This window comes from Lycium barbarum, chromosome 4 (genome assembly GCF_019175385.1).
Source record: "Lycium barbarum isolate Lr01 chromosome 4, ASM1917538v2, whole genome shotgun sequence".
Classification (NCBI taxonomy): domain Eukaryota; kingdom Viridiplantae; phylum Streptophyta; class Magnoliopsida; order Solanales; family Solanaceae; genus Lycium; species Lycium barbarum.
In genome coordinates, this window is record NC_083340.1 from 14117839 (window position 1) to 14131596 (window position 13758).

The 13758-nt window shown below is 40.3% G+C and overlaps 1 pseudogene; it reads left to right on the forward strand.

Moving 5' to 3' along the window:
- Positions 1-1297: 1297 nt before the first annotated feature.
- Positions 1298-4586, forward strand: LOC132638214 (probable ribose-5-phosphate isomerase 1; annotated as a pseudogene).
- The last annotated feature ends 9172 nt before the right edge of the window (positions 4587-13758 follow it).

Below are 13758 nucleotides of genomic sequence, written 5' to 3' on the forward strand. Positions count from 1 at the left end.
CCACCCTTATTCGACACTCAAGAAAATTCTCTCTTTCTATATTTCCAAATTCTCGTTTCTCCATAATAGGTTTTGAAAGTGGGGAAGCTAATTTCATTGGTTGGTTAGAAAATCCAAATTGCCCATAAAAAGTGTGACCGATATCCAATGGTTTGCTATGTGGGTGTCACTTTTCCCGATTTACTTTTGGAAAAGAGTACTCCCTCCTTCTCACGTTTCGCTTCTCGATAGTTAATTTAATTAATCTTCAAAGCTAAATTAGATTAAATTAATTCAATATACTTAAAATTATAATTTAAATATTTAAAAACTACACAAAAATGTATACGGTAAAAATCGGATGTGTGTTAAACCGGTAAGACCAGAGACCGAAGGAAGAGAGGGAAGGACATCATTTGGTCCGGGTTTTCCCATAGCCGAGTTGATCGTGGCCGTTCCTTCGTTTGATCAAGGCCGTTAGTCCGTTTGATCAAGGCCGTTAGTCCGTTTGATCGTGGCCGTTGGTCCGGGAGATCCGTTGCGCGGCTGCCACACAATTTTGTCCCGCCTCTCCTCCGAAATACCTGTTTACGCTTCTAATATTTTTGGAAAATTATAAAATATATATTTGTATTTTTTACTATAATTATTAGCCTCTTATCAATACCGGCGTTTCATTATTCTATTGCAGTTACTAGCCATCATTATTATTATTATTATTATTATTATTATTATTATTATTATTATTATAATTCACAATTCTATCATTCCGGCATTTTACCAGCTTACGCACACGCATCACATTTATCTTTGTATAATTAAATAATAGTGTTTATTTCTTGTAGATTTTTGAAATATTATTGCACGGCTATTACAACGCCATTTTTTATCTGAGCACTAATAATTGCATATTTTATATTAAGTAATATTTTAACACAAGTTATTTAAATAGGTCTTTTATTTAAATGTAGTAGCCCAATCAACTTATACTATTTTCGGACCAATTCACAAAACCAGTCCACATTTTAATTTACCTGGCCACATTTTAATTCAATCTGCCCATTCTTTTAATTCACTAGCCCAAATCGATTAGCCCACATTTCAAATACCAGCCGATATTTTAAATGAACCAGCCCAACCCAATACACTACCCGACCCAACCCAAAGACCCGGATCCGTCCACAAAATAAAGGAATAGGGTTTCCTTTCATTCCTTTCCCTTCCCCATCGTCTCTCTCTCTCCTTTCTCTTTCTCCTTCTCTCCTCCATCTCCCTCACCTGCCATCTCCACCACGCCCTGTCCCCCACGCCACTGCCACCCCCACGCCTTCCTGTTCCCCACGCCACTGTCGCCCCACTTCGACCTTGTCCCCCCGCTCCTCTCTCTCCTTCTTTCGAACGAAAACCCTAATCCACCCTATAAATAGCGGTGGGTTGGAATCTGTGAAGGGAGGATTTTTTCTGGTTCATGAAATTACCCCAAGAAATAGAGGATTTGTGGATTGGTGAAAACCCCCCAAGAACCGGTTTTAAAGTCGCCCGGAAAACCCCTCTGAAAACAGTTCTCGAATCACCACTTTTCTCTTAAAAATATAAACTTTTAACTGCTCCAGCTCCCTTAAAATATTAGTTCTAAAATTATCTTGATATCATCCCCAAAATACTACATCCTCTTCTACTTTTTTCTGCTTTTGGTATTTGTTCGGCTCTGAGTATATGCAAACTCAGGATTGGTAGCGTTTCGAAGTAGATCGGAGAATCAAAGCCTCACTTCGCTGCACCCGAAGAAGGTCCGTAATTACTCCTTCTTTGTTTTTTCTTTTTGGCATTTTTCTGGTCCTGTATAATTGATTATATGATAGTTTAGTGCAGTTTATTAGCATTTTTTTTTTGTTAGTTATGTGTTTGCTTTAGTCATTTGTTGATTATATGTTAGTTCTAGTTGGCTATGCTTATCCGTGAATCATTGCCCAGCTGTAGTTTGACAAGCAGTCATTAAGTGTAATGTTGTTAATTGATTTCTTTATTTAGTTTAATTAAGCAGGTTGTTAATGCAACCATAGTGTTGATAGTAAATGCATGATGAATTATTGGTACGGTTAAATCATGTCTCTTTACTTGTCTGTAAATCATGTTGGAAGAGTGTTAAATCCCATCATATATCGTGTGCTAGCTTAAGTATACTCTTAATTAAGGTCTAAAATGCCCAGAGGTTTGTTAATACAGACATTGTCTACTGCTACGAGATTAGTCATGTGTTAGGTATAGATTGAATGCTTTCTAATCATGTTTGTATGCCTAACCTCCTTATGATTTGCCTGCACTATATGTTAATTCAGTTTAAGATATGTTTGGATGCCTCCCTGATTAACTAGTTTGCCTGCACTATTTTTAGTTTGTTTGCTTAGTATTATAATTGGTATGAAACCATGTTTAGTCATCGAGTTTGTTCTGCTCAGTGTTGAGTTAGCATAAAAATTACACTCAAAGTGGCCTAGTTTGTTTGCTCAATTTGAAACTGTGATCATAAATGAAGGAGAAAGACCCTCCTGGGGTGCTTAGAAAATTGAATTGCCTAGCTTGCTTAAAGTTAGTTTAGTCCAATGAAGTTGTTATACGATGAGTTATTTTTTGCGGTGAAGTATGGTTGGATGTTTGTGTGGCTTAGCATAGTCAAAGTATGTTTTTATGTTATCCTATGTAGAATATCCTGTTAGGGTTAATCATGATTTATATGTCATATATGTGTTGTAGCTAGTGGCTGCATAGTGAATATTTTTAAAATAAAATCTGTTGTTTGTCCTTAAATAAATGCCACTGGGCATGAGATCTGCTTCTTAAAGATGGAAAGAACAATCATCCTTCTTTCATCTCCCTCAACCCCTTTCAACATTTTGTGCTAAAGATTCAATCGTTATCTTGATTTTGCAAAGGCTGTTGCATACCCTCATTTTTTTTGGGGGTCCTGAAAGGTAGACCCCACATTAATGGTTTCCTCATCTTCATCACTTTCACCTATTATTTTATCTTAAGATGAGTTAAAAAGTTGCTGCATATCAAGCTGTTGAGTTTGTTGAGTCAGGTATGGTTGTTGGTCTTGGTACTGATTAAACAGCAAAAACATGCTGTTGATAAAATAGATGAACTTTCAAATACTGGAAGGTTGAAAGACATTGTAGGAATACCAACTTCAACCATTACACATGAACAAGTTGTTTCACTTGGTATACCTTTATCAGATCTGAATAAACATCTTATTGTTGATTTAGCAATTGATGGTGCTGATGAAGTGATCCACAAATGAATTTAGTTAAAGGTAGAGGTGGTTCGCTTTTAAGAATAAATGGTGGAGGGTGTTTGTAATTTTTTATGGTTATCGTTGATAAGTCAAAATTAGTAAACCGTATAGGTGGTAGTGGATTCGCTATGCTTGTTGGAAATTTACACTTAAGAGACTTGAAATGTTTATTGAAGCTGGTTGTGTTGGGAAGTTGAGGAAAGTCGGTAATGGTGCAGAGGTTTATGTTACTGATAATGTTATTTATATTGTTGATTTGTATTTCAAGAAGGACCTGGGTGATTTGAAAGGTGCTACTGATGCGATTTTGATTTAGTTTCAATTCTGTCCAGTTAGTTCTGTATGCCTACTGATGCATAAGTCTTTGAATGTTCAAGTCTGCAATAATCCCTTTTCGAACTTAGTTGTCATTGTATGCATATTCGAAAAATTGAAATCCCACATGTATTCTTGATAAATGGCCACTCATTTAATCATCAGAACCTAATCTTTGTCACCGCTATCATTTCAATTGGGCTTGCATCCATTTTTAGTTGGCTGTTTTGTTTGGTATCTGGTCCTCATTGCCCATTTTATTCATTTCATATATTATCAGTTTCAGCAGTCAGTTCTTTATTTTTATTTTTTGGGGTTTGAATATTTCGTTTGTATAGGAATACTTGTTTTTAAATTTTCCATGTGTGATGATCGTGCACTAATCTTTATCCTTTTCCTCCCATTTTCGCATGACCATCGCATACGAGTTCGAGGGACTTGTATCCTTTTCCGCATTCGGTGTTGGGCCAAAACCCAACAACACAATATTCTCTGCAACCTTCTCTCCACAGCCAAGTGGAAAACAAAATTTCTGGGCCGAGGCCCAATAGCAGCAACAGTCCGCAGCAACATATCAAATGATTCTGGGCCGAGGCCCAGACAGCAGCAACAGCCACAGCAGTCTAAAATATAATTGGGCCAAAGTCCAACAGTAACAGATTTGCAGCAGTCCAAAGAATGGGCTCAATCCATTCTATTTGATTTATTCCTCTATTTTATTGTTTATGCATTTAATTTGTATTGCATGACTAACATTTTGTTTTGTTAATTTAGATAAACCTTAGTGAAATTATTAGGTTTAGTTTTAATAGTGGGTAGTTAGGAAGACTAAAAATTAACTCCATAAGTTTTATTCTTTTTTTTTTATGTTAAAATTAGTTATAATGTCTAATATTTATTTTTTATTGGGAATAATGGATTTACAAAATGGCATGACTAGATATTTCAAGTAAAGGGAATCATATTTTACTATCATAGACATTTCAAAGCATTGTTAATACTCAAATATAAACTCTAGTATATTCGTAAATAACTCTTCAAGTTTGAATCAATCATGCATTTAATTAAGCATAGTCAATAAAAGATAAATTAAAAGAGAAAGAAAACTCACTTCCTTTTGCTTCTCATTTAAAAAATAGTCTAGATTTTTCTACATAGTCATATTCATATCACACTATCTTATTCAAAGTTCAAATTTGCGAAGTCTTCTATTAAAAAACTATTACTCATATACAAACTATCTTTTACAAGTTTTATTTTAAAAATAGTATTAGTATTTAAAATCATATCAACATATATTTAAGTGTTATTTAGCATTTCAAATCTTCTTTTGCCAAACGACATTTGAAATTTCCTTTCTATGTAAATCATCATATTTTCTATCAGTCTTATTCTAGCTAATATTTCTCATTTAAAGCCTTAGTAATATCTATAAGTATTATTTTAAAAAGCATTATTACATTTTTTTCTTTTAAAACCTTAGCAATAATTTACAAATTATTTTCTTAATATTATATTTGCGTTTAGTCTATATTAATTAACCTAAGTTTGGCCGGACAACCGTAGTTAGCGGATTCTAAAGGATGCCTAACCCCTTCCCTTGAGGATAATATAGAGCCCTTACCCAGAATCACAATTGGTTAAGCAGACTATTAATTGAGGTTTAGTTTTAACTTTACCTTAGTTAACATTTAGGTGTCCTAATTCACCGTTAAATTAATTAGGTGGCGACTCCTTAAACAAAATAAATAGGAATCACCAATATGTTGTACTCTAAATTTAACCCGGTTAAAATGGGGTATAACAGCTTGGCGACTCCGCTGGGGACTTTAGGCTCTAATCATAACAGACTTAGGTTAATAGTTAATTTGTTGAATATCTTGTTTGTTTTCTTTTTGCCTTCATTATTGCTTTTCCCTTATATGCTTTTGGGTGTTTGTATTTTATTCCTTATGTAAATTTTTCTATGTAATATGTATGTTATTGCTTGTTTAAATTGGCATTCCGCTCATACTTCTTCCACTCCTGGAAAACTCACACATATTCACACACTTAAAGCGGCTTCGCAGTTTGCGCCCGTGCACTACTAAATTACCCCTTTAGTTGGATTGGTCTAATGGATTTAGTCGATCGGCGGTGCAGTCGACGGCCACGTATTTTCCACTCCCAGGTTGTCCGCTTGGGGGAGCCTTGTGTCATAGGAAAACCACTCTTAGTCTACCTAGGTAGAGCGAAAACCAAAACCTTGTAAGGACATGCATCATTTTAAACCTAGGAGGCTTAATACCCTTGGTGTATTAAGTTCATTAGTCAACCTTACCAAATGTCCAAATGAGTCTATGACTCTAAGTGACACTATTCACTATCTATGTGCATTATTTGAAGGACAAATATGTGGAATATGTGGACCAAGGACTCTATAGATAAATATTTCAGGAAAAACTGACATTTTGTTGCAGGTTGTCGTGGAGCATTCAATTAATACCGGAGGGTTGAAGACAACTAATAGAAATTAGTGGAGATGGAATATTAGATATCTTAGATTAACTTTGAATTGTATTATTAAGCTGGCATGTAATAAAATTTTTTAGTTTTAGAAGAGTTGTGGAATGATACATAAAAAACATGTTTGTCCTTCAAATATTCGTTAGGCCTACCTCTGGCATAAAGAGGTCCCTTGCATTATAGAACGCGATGTATTATGTGCAATAATGTGTTTACATGCAATAATATGTCCTTACCGTATACTGGCTCATTTTCTTTTTCTTTTTCTTGTTTTATCTTTTTTCTTTTTAAACTTATTTTCAAAACAAAAAGGTTGACTTGTGCTAAAGGGGAACTGGCGGAGCATCCATATTTCACACGGTCTAGAGCCGAGAAATCAGACTCTGACTCATCACTAATCACCTGGTTAACCAAAAAGACTCGTTCTAAAATGAAGCAAAGTTTGATCAATGCAACCACTTCATCTGAGCCATCTCTTAGTTTACCGATCACGAGTGATCCCACATCCTCTAATGAACCAGAAACACATTTGGAGATCATTGCTCATCTGGAGCGACGAGTTGCTGATTTAAGCCACATGGTACTTCAAAATCGGTCATTTTCTCAAACTCCGCCACATATGACTCCATATCATGGGGTTCGTTAGACTTTGCCTATGCCAGATTCTCAAACCAAGCAAGCTATTTTACCTCTTCTCGACCAGCTCATTCCGAATCAGGCGCCCACCTCATAATGCGGGTATTTTTAAATTTCAATTTAGGCAACCCATATAGGGTTCGGCCCTCCCTTTTATTAAAAACAAAACTCGAAAGTTCTTATTTTGATCACGAACTACGTCTGGCCTGATTCCTCTGGGATACGTAGGCAACCCGAGGTGGGTTCGGCCCTTCTATTTTAAAATTTCAAAGTCTCTGGTTTGTTCAACCATTTTAGTCCCTATGAGATACATAAGGTTTTTATATAAGATTTTGGTCTTCCCACTGTTTAAATTCATGTGTCCTAGTATCTTGAAACTGGGACAAATTTTTGAAATCGGTCAAATCGCTTCCAAAAACTTTCATTATAAGTTCTCACTTTTCAATTATTTAGAACCAATTTTAGAAGTAGCATAAAAGTAGTCTTAAATATTCAACAATTTTAAATAAAGTCTGTTTCATATCTTTCTAGAAATGTTGATAAATTCGAATTCGAGTCCTCACGATCATTTCATCTGTTAAATCCATTAAGTATTTCCCTTCGAAGTCATCCAAATCTCATGACTCTTATTTTGCAAAATACACTTTTATAACTGAAACTCCCTGGCAAGGCAAATATGGAATGAGGCATCGAAGAACGTGGACGCGAACCGAAAGAAGGATCAATTTAAGGGCAAGTTCCCCGACATGCACAAGTCAACCAATTTTCTTTTAAACTCACAATTTTTCTTTGATGAGACAGGTTCAATTAACATGAATGTTGCATATCTGACTCTTCTTAAAATTTTAATTATGGACGTGAAAAAAAGAGTTAGCTTTCTTCAAAAAAGCAAATATTCTTCAATGTGGATGCAAAGGTAGCTTGCGCTAAACGGTGGATGTTGTTCCACTCATCATGAAATTTTGATCGCAACAGTGGACACAAATTTATCTTCTCAACCAAGGGCTGTGAGCATAATTCTTTCAAACCCAGCTATTTACATATTCTTATCACTAACAGTTGTTTTAGCTCGTGGCATTTCTCGATGGATCAAGTGCACATAATCGTGGATTACCTTCTTCAAAGTGGATATTGACATTGGACACCTGTTATTGGTACATATTTATTTATTTCAAGTCGCTAACAAGGTTTTTTAGAAGGTGGTGTTTGATAAGATAACAAGATCGAAATCTTGCATCATATATTAAATTGTGGGGATGATTATAGATTTAACTTCCGTCACAACGGGACATGGATTGGGATATAAACATGGATACCTTTCTACAATACTATTTTAAAGTGGACGTGGATTTACATTTTTTACAATGTGGATGTGGACGTGGAAGTGGAAGTAGATTTAAATTATAAAAAAATAAAATTGTTGAAGGGGATGTGGATTCATATGAACATTGTGGACGTGGAAGTGGATTTATTTTTAAAGTTTGTGAAAGTGGAGGTGGATTTATTTTCTTGCACCGTGGAAAGTGGATGTGGATTTATTTTTTGAAAGTGGACGTGGATTTATTTTTTGTACCGTATAATACAGATGTGGATGTGGATTTATTTTTGCTGAACCCAGAAGAGATGAGGCACGGATAGTTGAGAGCGATGGGTCCGGAGCTGGTTCCTCCGCTGAGGTTCTGAGAATGCTCGAAACTTTGGCAAAGCGGGTAGACTCGACCGAGAAGAGGATGGAAACGTACAACTCTCGGGTGGACCAAATCCCGGGGGCTCCGCCTTTGCTGAAAGGGACGGATTCGAAGAGGTACATCCAAAGGCCTTTTCCTCCGAGTGCAGCTCCGAAACTAATCCCGAAGAGGTTCAAAATGCCGGATATCCATAAATATGACGGCACAACGGACCCACACGAACACGTGACCTCATACACCTACGCTATAAAAGGCAATGATATGGAGGAAGACGAAATTGAATCGGTATTGCTGAAAAATTTCGGGGAAACTCTGTCAAAAGGGGCGTTGACGTGGTACGACCATCTGCCCGAGCATTCGATCACTTCTTTCGAAATGCTCGCCGATGCTTTCATAAAAGCTCACGCTGGTGCCAAGAAGGTGCAGGCCCGTAAGGCAGATATTTTCCGTATAGCCTAGATAGACGATGAATTACTGCGTGAATTTGTCAACCGATTCCAAAGGGAACGAATGGAGCTCCCCCCGGTTCCGGAGGAATAGGCTGCACAAACTTTCACAAAGGGGCTCAATGTTCGGAGCTAAACGACTTCGTTCAAATTAAAGGAAAGCTTGCTGGAATACAAGGCTGTGACATGGGCTGATGTCCATAACCGATACGAGTCGAAGATTCGGGTGGAGGATGATCAACTCGAGCTTCCCCCGGGGCCAATCAATGTGAACAAAAGTTTTGAGAGACCAAGGAAAGGTTACGAAATGGAGGCCGGATCGTCGAGGGAAAGGTATCGGCCATACTCCTATCCGGAGAAGCCAAGCTTTAGGTCGGATAAATCCAGGGTTGGCCCGAGCTATTTCTCCGGTCAGGGTGATAAACGGGTCGAGCGCCCGTCGAACAGTCGGGGTCTCTCATTCAGGAGCGATGCCGGAAGCTCTGCCGGCAACAAGGATTCGCCAAATATATCGGAGTACAACTTCAACGTCAGCACCTCGGGCCTCGTCTCGGTTATTGGCCGTATCCCGAATGTAAGATGGCCAAGACCTCTAAATTCGGATCCTGGCCAACGGGACCCGAGCATGGTGTGTGAATACCATGGAACCGATGGTCACAGAACCGAGGATTGTCGCCAGCTAAGAGAGGAGGTAGCCCGGTTACTAAAGAATGGTCATCTCCGAGAATTGCTGAGTGAACGAGCCAAAAGTCACTACAAGGAAAGGGAGACTCATAAAAGAGCCGAGCCAGTAGAACCCCAGCATATAATCAACATGATACCGATGCCGCTCGAGGGCCGGTGATGAAACGGGCCAAGGTTTCTTTTGTTCGCGAAAAACGCAGCCGGGATTATTTACCCGAGGGTTCTATCTCTTTCAGCAACGAGGATGCAGAAGGCATCATTCAACCGCATAATGATGCATTGGTAATTTCTGTACTTATCTTTAAAACTCAGGTTAAACGTATTTTGATTGACCCAAGTAGCTTGGCCAACATCATCCGGTGGAGGGTGGTCGAACAGCTAGGGCTGCTCGATCAGATCGTACCGGTAGCCCGGGTACTCAGCGGGTACAACATGGCGAGCGAAACCACAAAGGGGGAGATCTCATTGCCGGTGAACATCGATGGCACTATCCAGCAAACGATGTTCTATGTAATCGAAGGGGACATGAGGTATAATGCACTGCTGGGTAGACCTTGGATACACAGCTGCTGAAATTCCCAACCCCGGAATGGATAAAAACCATCCGAGGTGAACAACCCGCTGCAAGGGAGATGTTCGCGGTCGAGGAGGCGATACCTCAGCCCCAAAAATCGGATCACAAGGAAGAAGATCCAACTGGAGGACCGGACGCTAAATAGCAATCAACGCACACAGGGTTGGACCCGGGGTATGAAGAGGATGATTTCGATGTACCTAGGTCATTCGTCATGCCGGATGACTTGGATGCGACCAAGTCAACAGTAGAGGAGCTGGAGCAGATCATCTTGTTCGAATACCTACCGGACAGAAAGGTATACATGGGCACGGGATTAACCTCGGAGCTTAGGAACAAGTTAATTGAATTTCTTCGAGCTAATGCAGATTGCTTCGCGTGGTCCCATATAGATATGACAGGTATACCACCGGAAGTAACAACTCACAAGCTCAGCTTAGACGGGAAGTTTCCCCCGGTGAAGCAGAAGAGAAGGCCCATGGCGGAAGCAAAACACGCCTTCGTAAAAGACGAGGTAACTAAGATTTTTAAAATAGGCTCTATTCGGGAGGTAAAGTACCCGGACTGGCTAGTTAACATGGTAGTGGTGCCGAAGAAAGGTAATAAATTTTGAATGTGTGTTGATTACAAGGATTTAAACAAAGCATGCCCGAAGGATTCATTTCCGTTGCCTCACATCGATAGAATGATCGATGCGACGGCCGGGCATGAGATGTTAAGTTTTCTCGATGCCTACTCCGGGTATAACCAAATTCGGATGCACTCGGAGGATCAAGAGAAAACATCCTTCATTACCCGATATGGGACTTACTGTTATAATGTCATGCCTTTTGGATTAAAAAATGCCGGTGCAACTTACCAACGCCTAGTTAATGGGATGTTCGAAGAACAAATAGGGAAAACAATAGAAGTTTATATTGACGACATAGTGGTCAAGTCCCTGGAAACAGAGGACCATTTAAAACATTTGCAGGAAACCTTCGACATGCTCCGCAAGTATAACATGAAGGTCAACCCAGAAAAATGTGCCTTCGGGGTCCGATCCGGTAAATTTTTAGGCTTCATGGTGTCATATCGGGAGATCGAAATCAACCCAGACAAGATCAAGGCCATCTAGGATATCGAGTTGGTGAATAACGTCAAAGGAGTACAGAGGCTCACCGGAAGGATAGCGGCGTTGAGTCGCTTCATATCGAGGTCCTCCGACAAGAGTCATCGCTTCTTCTCCGTACTGAGGAAGAAGAACGACTTCGTTTGTACACCGGAGTGCCAAAGAGCTTTACAAGAATTAAAGAGATACTTGTCCAGCCCACCGCTGTTGCACACACCAAAGGCGGACGAGCAGCTCTTTCTCTACCTTGCTATCTTAAAGATAGCGGTAAGTGGAGTTTTGGTCCGGGAAGAATCAGGTACGCAATTCCCTATCTATTATGTAAGTAGAACTTTGGGGGATGCGAAGACCCGTTATCCCCACTTGGAAAAATTGGCATTGGCATTGGTAAGTGCTTCTAGAAATCTCAAGCCCTACTTTCAATGCCATCCGATATGTGTATTGACTACTTACCCCCTAAAAAACATCATGCATAAATCGGAATTATTGGGTAGATTAACTAAATGGGCCGTAGAAATTAGCGGATATGATATCGAATAAAAACCTCGAACGACCATCAAGTCCCAGATCTTGGCCGATTTTGTGGCAGATTTCACCCCGGCTATGGTCCCCGAGGTCAAGAAAGAACTTCTGCTAACCTCGGAAAAAGCCTCGGGTATTTGGTTGCTACATACGGACGGGGCCTCGAACCTTAAAGGTTCCGGGCTAGGAATCGTCCTTAGAACCCCGGCTGGGGATGCCGTTCGACAATCCATTAGAACTGTTAAATTGAATAACAATGAAGCCGAGTATGAGGCTATGATTGCAGGTTTGGAGTTAGCCCGAAGTATGGGGGCCGAAATAATCGAGGCAAAGTGCGATTCGCTCTTGGTCGTAAACCAGGCAAACGACATCTTCGAGGTCAAGGACGAACGGATGCAGGGGTATCTGAAAAAATTCCAAGTGATACTACACCGGTTTAAAGAATGGACCATACAGCATATACCGAGGGAGCAGAACAGCGAAGCCGATGCATTGGCGAATTTAGGATCTTCGGTCGAAGGAGAAGAAAGAAACCCCGGGACTACGGTGCACTTGTTGAACACGGCGATAGAAAATGAACATGCCAAAATAAACACAATGGGTTTAACTTAGGATTGGCGCAACAAATACATCGACTACTTGCGTGATGGGAAGCTCCCGAATGACCCAAAAGAATCACGGTCACTAAGGACCAAAGCTGTGCGTTTTTGCTTGGTAGACGACTAATTGTATCGACGGTCTTTCTTCGGGCCCCTGGCCAAGTGTTTGGGTCCCGGAGAAACGGAGTATGTGACGATGGAGGTGCACGAAGGAACATGCCGCAACCATTCCGGTGTTGATGCTCTGGTCCGAAAGATTATCAGGGCCGGTTATTATTGGAACCGGATGGAGGAAGACTCAAAGGAAGCGCAGGCCTTTGAAAAAATCAGAGAAAAGGAAGTCCTTGACTTCATATGGGATCACATCATCTGTCGTTTCAGCATCCCTGCTGAGATAACTTGTGATAATGGTCCTCAGTTCGTGGGCGGCAAAGTCAACGATTTCCTCGAAGGGTTGAAGATCAAGAAAATTGTATCAACTCCATATCACCCGTGTGCGAACGGACAGGCGGAATCCACGAACAAGAGAATAATCCAAAATCTGAGAAAAAGACTTGAAGCGTCAAAACATCACTGGAGGGAAATATTACCGGAGGTGTTGTGGGCCTACCGAACCACATCGAAATCGAGCACGGGAGAAACTCCTTTCTCGTTGGTCTACGGGGATGAAGCCCTTATCCCCGTAGAAGTTGGCGAACCGACTCTCCGGTTCAGATATATGACCGAGGAGTCAAACGAGGAGGCCATGGCCGTAAAACTCGACCTCACGGATGAACTTCGCGAAAACGCATTGGTCCGTATTGCAGCCCAGAAACAGAGAGTGGAAAGGTACTACAATCGGAGAGCCAGTTTTCGTCATTTCCAAGTTGGGGACTTGGTGCTTTGAAAAGTTACCTTGAACACCAAGAATCCCAACGAAGGAAAACTGGGTCCGAACTGGGAAGGATCGTACAAGATAATCGAGGTAACGGGTAAATGATCATACCAGTTGGAATCCATGGACGGGCAACGGTTGCGCAATAACTGGAACGTGGCTCATCTAAAGAGATACTACTGCTAAGGTATGGACTCCCCGTGTTTTTCTATTTTGACCTCTCCTTTTTGCAGAAAGTCGTGTACCGGGTAAAGAAAAGAATCTAGATCTGAAAACACGTGTTGCACTCTTTTCCTTAGTACAGTTTTGTCCTAAAATGGGTTTTCCGACAAGGTTTTTAATGAGGCAACAAGTACAACGTGTTACTCGACGAAGCTAAAGGACAAACGTCCGGATACTCGGTGTCGCACCCTACGAGTGGGGACATAATAGCCCTCACCCGATCTTGCAGCTTGGATAAGCGCTAGGGGACTATAATACCCACTTCAAAGTTTACCCCAGTTAGAAGAAATCGGAGGAGCTCAACA